Genomic DNA, 9,528 nt, shown 5'->3' on the forward strand with positions numbered 1-9,528 from the left:
AAATTTGAGTAGATATACCATATCATAATCGACTTGCTAGGTAGTAGCACTTGGCAAAATATGGACAATAAACAAAACACGTTCATGCAAATGGGGTTTGACCTTAAAATGTAGAAGAAGAATTTTTTATATGGATCATCCAAAAATGTAGAAGTCACAAAAGTAAAACAAAGAAAGGCTTTTAATACATTTGTACATGTGAGCGCTTGAAGTGGTGTGTGTTTTTGCCTGTGTGCATGCAATAGTGCATGAAGCATGTCCCTGCTTTCGTGGGGGGGGTGTGTGTGTGTGCGTGCATGTCATAGAGAGGTAGAGAGCTAGGAAACTCAAAATTTAACATTAAAGAGAATTGAACTACCAAAGTTGAGCTTACTTGTGAAACTTTGAGAGAGAAAAGAAATTATTCCCATTATTTTGAGATGAATAACAAAGAGGCACATATAGCAGAAAGACTGGTATTCCAATCGAGAAATTTAGAAAGAATTCCTTCATATCAGAAATTTCATGAAGAATATGAAACTAACTAGATAAGACTCAGTTAACATTCAACCCAATCTCTTTATCGAAAACAATAACTAAATAAAGAATACTAATATAGATGATAATTCCGCACTCCCCCTAATGCAAACTCGATTCTCCAAACTCCCGCTTTTGAAGAAACGAATTGCAAAGGCAGCGGAATGATCTATTTTGATCAAACTATAGATACAAAATGATGGATTCTAAGCAATCAAGGACCGCTCGAGATTGATTAAAAGGGTAGAATGACACAACAATTCAACATGATCTTGAATTGATTAGTCGATTGAAAACTCAAGAATCCTCTCAAGTATTCAAGAAAAGATCTCTTGGATAAAAGACTTGCTAAACACAAAGTGTTTTGCTGGAATTTTCTCTAATTCATCATGACTTCTATGAAAATAACGTTTGAGACAATGCTTATTTATAGCCTTACAAAGGCTCAAAACCCTATCTAAACTAAAACTACTTTCCTAAATCCTAACTCGACTAGAATAGGAAACTAACTAACTCAAATCAGCTAACACTTTGGTCCATATGACCTTAACCATTTATTCAACCAAACTAACAACTCAAATTAACTAATTAATCAACTACTATTTGCTGAAAATAATTAAACACACATGGCTGGAATTTTTCAAGCAAACGACAAGATGAAGGAAACTAACATAAACGACTTGAACTAAGGAAAATCAAGGAAGGGATCTCGGATTTGATGAACTCCAATGGATCAATCTCTTATATGATTTGAACATAAATCATTGGATCCCATGTTCATATCATCCCCTCAAGCTAGGTTGCACAAATTGTACATGCTTAGCTTGCAACTCAACTCTTCAAATCTAGTTCGTGGAAGTGCTTTGGTGAGATTATCAGCAATTGATGTTGAGAAGGGGTGTAGACAATTTGAACAGTCCCATTTTCGATCTTCTCCAGGATGAAATGACGATCAATCTCAAGATGCTTTGTCTTATCATTGTGAACAGGACTTTTAGTAAGGTTGATAGCTGCCTGGTTATAATAGAATAACTTGATCGGTTGTTTGTCCATCACCCTCAGTTCACTAAGTAATCTTTGAATCCAGATATCTTCACAAATTCCCAAAGCTAATGATCTGAACTCGGATTCTGTACTACTGCGTGAGACAACTAATTGTTTCTTACTTCTCAACGTAACAAGGTTTCCCCAGATATATGAACAATAACCAGAAGTTGAGCGTCTATCCAGTAGATTCCCTATGTGATCAGCATCAGTATAGATATCAGTCTCCCTTTTGTTATTCTTTCTGAATAATAATCCCTTTCCAGGTGTTGGCTTAAGATATCTTAGTATCCTATACATAGCCTTCATATGCTCTTCCGTGGGATTATTCATGAATTGACTTACTAAACTGACAGTAAATTCAATGTTTGGATGCATGTAGGAGAGATAAATTAAGTTACCAACAAGTTGCTAGTATCTCCTCCTATCTACGGGAATGCTTCCTAATTCTACGGTTATCTTTTTGCTTAAATCCATGGGTGTATCTACTGGTTTATAGCCAAGCATCCCTATTTCCTTCAACATATCCAATATATATTTTCGTTGAGTCATTGCAATACCTTCTCTTGACCTTGCTACTTCCATACCAAGAAAGTACTTTAGATTACCAAGCTTCTTAATTTCAAATTTTCGTGCTAGATGTTGTTTTACGACCTGTAATTCTTCCTCGAAATCACCAGTAAGAATAATATCATCAACGTAGACACTCAAAATAGCAATTTTCTTCTCAGTTGAAAACTTGACAAATAAGGTATGATTTGATTGGCATTGTTTATACCCATATTTTTTCACAAGCTTTGCAAACCTGTCAAACCATGCGCGAGGAGACTATTTCAGTGTCCATAAAGGGACTTTTGTAGTCTACATACCTTGTTTTTAGTGTGAGAAATTTCCATTCCGAGGGTACTTCCATATAAACTTCTTCTTCAAGATTGCCATTTAGAAATGTAATGTCCAGTTGATGTAATGGCCAGTCACAATTAGCTGCAAGTGAAAGAAGAACTCAGATATTAAGTTTAGCAACTGGAGCAAAGGTTTCTAGATAGTCAATATTATATGGCTGTGCGAATCCCTTAACAACAAGGTGAGCTTTCAGCCTCTCAATACTTCCATCTGCTTTGTTTTGATGGTAAAGATCCACTTGCAACCTATTGGCTTTTTTCTAGCGAGTAAATCTGTAATCACCCATGTTCCATTTCTTTCAAGTGATGTGATCTCCTCATGAACAGTTTTTTGCCATCCTAGATGTTTAAGAGCCTCATAAATAGTTCTCAAAATGTGTACACTGTCAAATGAAGTAATAAATGCCCTACATGTTGGAGAAAGAGAGTCAGCTCACAAAATTTCCAGTCGGATGTTTGGTACATGATCTTACACCCTTCCCTAAAGCAATTGGGGCGTTAACATTATCAATCATTGGAATAATCAATTCTTGAGAATGATTGGATTCACCTGAGTGAACTTGAGAAGAATCAGAATTCGGGTTGCATTCATGACAATGCACAAGAGGTATGGGGTTCTCACTCTCGTTGATGTTCTTTTTCCTTCTTGTATAGATTTGAAGTTGAGAGGAGTCAAGTTGCCCAAACCTGTGATTTGAGGTTGGAATATTAGATGGTGAATGCTCAAAATTGATTTTTGGTGTGGTGCTTGAGTCAGAAGGAAGACAAACTAGAAACTGAGGTGTATGTTATGTTTGAGTTGTGTTCTATATTTAGGTTAGCTCTCTGATGAGAAGTTCATCCCAAAATTGAGATTCCCTCACATTCTCCCTCTAAATGTTAGATTTTGGATGGTAAGGCTCATGTTCAAAGAAAGTGGCACCCATTGAATTGTATATCCTTTTTGTAATAGGAGAGTAGCATTTATAACCCTTTTGGTTGGAAGAATAACCTAGGAAGACACATTTGATGGACTTAAGATCTAATTTAGTTCGGTTTGGGGAATGGTTATGAACAAAAATCAAACATTCAAAGAACCTTGGAGGAATATTTGAGGAGATGAATTTGATGTGAGGAAAGACTTTTAGAAGAACTTGATAAAGGTTTTGAAATTTGTGGACTCTAGAGGGCATTCTATTTATTAGGTAAGCAGCAGTAAGAACTGCCTCACCCCAAAAATATTTAGGCATATTAGTTATGAATAAAAGTGCTCTGGCTACCTCAAGAATATGGTGATTTTTCTTTTCAACTACTCCGTTTGTTGAGAAGTATCTACACATGAGCTGATATGGATGGTGCTGTGATGTGAGAGATATGATTCAAGATGGGACTTGAAGTATTCTTTGGCATTGTTAGTTTTAAAAATTTGGATATGAGCATTGAATTGATTTTGAACCATCATATGAAAGTTTTGAAAGATGTGACTAATTTCAGATTTTTCTTTCATAAGAAATATCCAAGTAAGACGAGTATGAACATCCACAAAAGACACAAACCATGGAGCACCAGTGAGAATTTTAATTTGTAATACACCCCACACATCACAATAAATCATGGTGAAAGGACGGATAGGTAAGCGATGACCTAGACGAAAATTTGTCCTAATATGCTTGACAAACCGACAGTTTTCACAGTGAAAAGTACTCGAGTTTTTATTGATGAACAATTGAGGAAATGTCTTTTCTAGATACACAGAATTGGGATGGCCAAGACGAAAATGCAAAAGCATAACTTCATCCACATTATTGACACTTGAATTAGAAATAGAGGAGTAGAGATGACACAATGCCATACTCTTTGACACACTAGTGAACATTTTGCAACTTGAATAATTAGCTGGTCTACTTGGAGGGTTATTAGTTTTGAGTAGGTAGAGATCTGACACCAACTCAGCATTGCCAATTGTTTTCCTCGATTCCATCTCCTGAAATTCACACAAGGACAGGAAAAGTTTAACAACACACTTAAAATCTTGACTCAACTTTCTAATTAAAAGTAAGTTACAATCTAAATTTTGAACATGAAGAACAGGAGAGAGAACAACATCCTTTATTAAGTATGTAGATCCTATTCTCAAAACCATGAAAAGGGAACCATCTGCAATATGAACGAAATAGTTACGCTTTTAAGAATTGTAATTATATAGGAGTGTTGCATCTCTAGTCATATGATCTGATGCACCGGAATCAACAATCCAGGATCTATTATAGCCTCTGCTAGTTGTAAGGGCAATAAAAGAATTACCTTACTGTGTCATCACATTTGTTGCTCTAGGTTAGCTGGTAGATTGCAAAAGATTGTGGCTAATCATTTTCTGCAGAATTTCTATTTGTTCTTTGTTGAATCCACTTGTTCCACTTGATGTTTTTCCCTCAACGGATGAAGAAATGTTGGCACGACTTTTTTAATCACAATTTGGCTTGTTTGGCTTCCAATCAACTGGTCTTCCATAGATCTTCCAACAAGTCTCTGTCAAATGTCCTGACTTATGGCAATGTTCACACTAGGGCCTTCCTTGTTGTTGTCGATTGTCATTGGCGCTGAAGTTGGTTCTTCGGATTGCAAGTGCAGAACTATCAAGCAATGTAATGCTCACTACTATATCTTGTGATCCCATCATTACTTTTTTTCTTCACGTCGAACCTCGGAAAATACTTTTCTAATGCTTGGTAATGGTTTGATGCCCATAATACGTCCGCTTACTTCATCCAACTCCTTGTTGAGTCCCAATAGGAATTTGAATATTCTTTTCTGCTCCACAATTTTCTTGTAATTAACTGCATTATCTGTGCACTTCCATGTGTGAGTATCAAACATATCAAGTTGCTGCCAGTGCTGTGTTAAGGTATTGAAATACTGTATGACAGAGAGACTCTCTTGGCGAAAATCATGCAAGATAGCCTCAATCTAGAACAGTTCTGCTGTATTTTCAGAACTCGAGCATGTCTCTTTGCTGCGTCCCAGTCTTTTGCTGTGCCATAGAGAAGAAAATTTTCACCTTATATCATTGTTCATGAAATTTATCAACCATGACATTATCATATTATTGTCACTCTTCCACTGCCTAAATTTTGAATCTCCTTTCTTTGGATTTCAATCTCACAAGTGAGATATGTATCTTTACCTTTTTCGAAAATAAACATCAACATGAATTGATACCACTGAAGATAATTTTTTCCATTTAACTTGTGACTTGTGATCAGAATTGTTTCAAATTCTGGATTACTATGAGTGGCTATTGTCATTGTAGATTCCCCTTCTAATTTAGAATTGATCTTGGAAGTGGAGGTTTGAAATGCTACTCCAAATTTGTCATGATGTGATTTAGAGGAATCGAGAAGGAAGAGATTAAAGAATTGCTAGAAGATAGACTTGAAGGGTAGAAGGTTTGAAGTTACCTAGATTAGAATGAGAATGAAGAATGAATTTCACAAAATTAGGTTATTAGAAATGGATCGGAGTGAAAGCTCTGATATCATGTGAAACTTTGAGAGAGAAAAGAAATTATTTCCATTATTTTGAGATGAATAACAGAGAGGTACATATAGCAGAAAGACTGATATTCCAGTCCAGAAATTTAGGAAGAATTCCTTCAGATCAGGAATTTCACGAAGAATAGAAAACTAATTAGATAAGACTCAATTAACATCCAACCAAATCTGTTTATGAGAAACAATAACTAGATAAAGAAAACTAATATAGATGCTAATTCCACTTACCTAACCAAAGCACCAACAACAAATTAAGGTAATTTAATTGTTTTAAAAGCAAAAATCTTGTGAGAAAATTGACAGACATATGCCTGTGTAGTACCGATTGGGAGCTTCTATAAGACAATGCATATCTAGTCTAACAAGCCTCTTTTATTAATAGCTAATTGAAAAAATGGGCCAAAAAAGTATTTTATGTCACGGTTTGGCTCCAAAGGTTGGTCCAAGTAATTTTTGGATCAAAATCTACTGGTCCAAAATGATTAATCCAAATTACTCAATAGTCCAAGCACTTGAGTCCTTAAACCCATTCCTTTCCTCTTCCAAATTTGACGTGGGATACTACATTCTCCCCACATTTAGAACTTTGCGCTCTTACAAAACCCGTCAGAATTCATACTGTCCACTTGATCATACTCGGATTCTAGAAGTGACTCGTACAGATTCTAGATGTGGCCTTTGTCTGACATTGCGCTTAGTCCCGTTAGTTCTAGAGGTAGCCATGTTGAACGTGTCACTTAGCCCCTCACGGTACTTAATTCGTTACACTTTTTTGCGTAGTCGAAACCATAATCCGCTGGCTCATACTCACTCCATGCAAAGACCATGCGAAATTTGTTCTGATACTAATTGTCATGACCTGGGTCCAAGCATTGACTCAAGTAATTTTTGGACCAAAATCCACTAGTCCAAAATAATTAACCCGAATTACTCAATAGCCCAAGTACTCAAATCCTTAAACCCATTCCTTTCCTCTTCCAAATTTGGCGTGAGACCTGAAAAAAAAAAGAACCTAATTGACCGGAGAGAAGAACCTAAACTCTCTTGTTACAAATTATAGCCTCCAGTTGCAATGACCCCCAATTGCAACTTTTAGTTTCAAGTTTTAAACAATCATACGTTCAACTTCAAAACAATTCTTTCCTCCATTCCCCCTATTAAGTCTACTTGTCTTCTTACACAACCTCAAATTTAATGAATACCTGACAGTTCGATTACTCAACAAAATAGAACTTTTTACTCATCAAATCTCCCAAGGTACCATTTACATAAATTACCAAAATCTATTATGTTCTTCGCAACCAAAAAAGAACTATTCAAAGAAGAACAACCTTTTCCACTCAATCTAATAAAGGGATTACATACTAAGAAAAATTCGAATTTGATAATAATTCAAATAAGCACAAAAACCTACTACTATACATAACCATCATACAAAATGCCATAATTACCAAAACTTCTAGACATTGATGTGAATATGTGTGCGCGTCTAAAATAAAATAAATTTAAAAAAACTTCAGCTAAATATTAACAAAATATATCATCAACTTATCTCATGATCAATGGAAAACCAAGTCCGGTCAATTAGGTTCATTTTTTTTTAGTTAAAATACTTTTCTGGCCCACTTTTTCAACTAGATATTAATAAAAGAGGCTTGTTAGACTATTTTTTTTTTTTCGAAACGATAATTGATTGTATTGCTTGACAAATGATATACAAGTGCGAGCAAGGGCTCGATTGAACTTTACAAGCGGCATATTTACCACTAAGGAAACCAATGTTCCTCATCAAAAATAATGCCCAAGGCATGAATGCTAAGCTTGTAGCTTAAATGAGTCTTATCTTTTCTAACTAGGCAAAAGGAGCACATATGAAACAATTGGCTTAATTGAAGAATGTCATCCACAACAGTCGCTAATCTAATCTCACTTACTCTGTTTGTGCGAATATTGTTAAGGATTTGTGGGTTTTGCACTTGGAATTGCACTTCCCTGGCTTGCGTTGTGGCTGTCTTACACATTGCCAGCTTCAGTGCAATTGCTTCATCCACCAGAATTGATCCTGAACTTCTTGCTCGTAGCGCCCATCCTCGGTGTGGTCCTTGATCTCCTTGATTCAGGCTGATTCCAATGCCAAAGGCGTGGTTGGATATATCTGATGTTACCCCAATCCGTACTTCCAGTATCCCATATTCTGAGGCTTGTTAGACTATGATATGCATCATCTTATAGAAGTTCTCAATTGGTACTACATAGAAAGTTGGACACACGGACGTACACATCCATACTGATTTTTTGCATTCCAAGTGACAAAAGGAAAATAGGAGCAAAAAAAATAAAGGAAAACATTTGGCCCTTGCCATTGATTTCATCACTAAGTGGTATTGCGCAGATAGAAGGCATTAAAGCCAGAGCCCTATCACTGAGATAAAAAAGCATAATGAGCTTACCAAAAGTATGAATACAGTGTATACAAGCTTTTGTTTCCTAAAGCTAAAAGGGCAATTTGATAACTCTCTTTACTCGTTGAATTACACATTTGTACAACTAATTAAAGCAGTTTTAACTTCTAGTGCCCTATTTCTAGCTCACCACCCCCTCCTCTGCCGCACCACTCTTCTTTCTTTTCCTACGAAAATTTCATCGAATTGAAGATCATCGAACTGATGGAAAATCCAACTTAATTGTAGATCTGGACATTCCATTAGTCTTCATAGCAAGAATTTATTGAAATGGTAAAGATTCAAAGTAAGTTATCAATATTAGACTCTTAAGAAAGTTAAAATCATCTTAATTGAATTTCAGTATGCATTATTCTTCACAAATATTTATTTAGAATGTTAAAAGTCATCTAATTTCTTTTCAAAAAGGAAAAAGAGAAGAGTCCGTTTGGATTTTCTTTCTTAAATTGTGAAGATACAGTTTTTGTAGATTGCTTCCCGCTTTCCCTTTCTTTCTTTCTCTGATAGTGTATTTATAGGTATATGTCTGTCAATTTTCTCACAAGATATCTGCTTTTAAAACAATTATATTACCTTAATTTGTTATTGATACTGGGGGTATTAATGGGTCGAGTTCAGGTTCGAAATTTTCATTTTTATGTAGTAGATTCAGACCCGACCCGTATACTCGATGTGCTTGACCTTAGAGTCCCGAAACCAAGACTGATGGGTCCCAAGTCGGGTCCAAGTCTATCTGGAAAGAAAAGATATAGACTTAAACATTTCTAAATTAAATCCAAAATCAATCATAAATCTAATCTCCAAATTTAAACAAATCAAATTACAAAACTAAATCACAAATAACTTGTAACAGTCAATCCAAAACTAACCACAAATTAATCTACAAAGTCATTACTAAATTGTTAATTTGGTAAAAAAATGTATTTAGAAATATTTATATTTTATAATTATTAATATATTATTCAGGTCCTAATTGGATACGGATCAAAATTCTATATTTTGTATCCGACACATTTTTTTGTTAAAGTAAACGGGTATGAGTCCGGATCCGGATATCGGAATTATTTTTCAACC

Source organism: Coffea arabica, chromosome 11e (assembly GCF_036785885.1).
Source record: "Coffea arabica cultivar ET-39 chromosome 11e, Coffea Arabica ET-39 HiFi, whole genome shotgun sequence".
NCBI classification, from domain to species: Eukaryota; Viridiplantae; Streptophyta; class Magnoliopsida; order Gentianales; family Rubiaceae; genus Coffea; species Coffea arabica.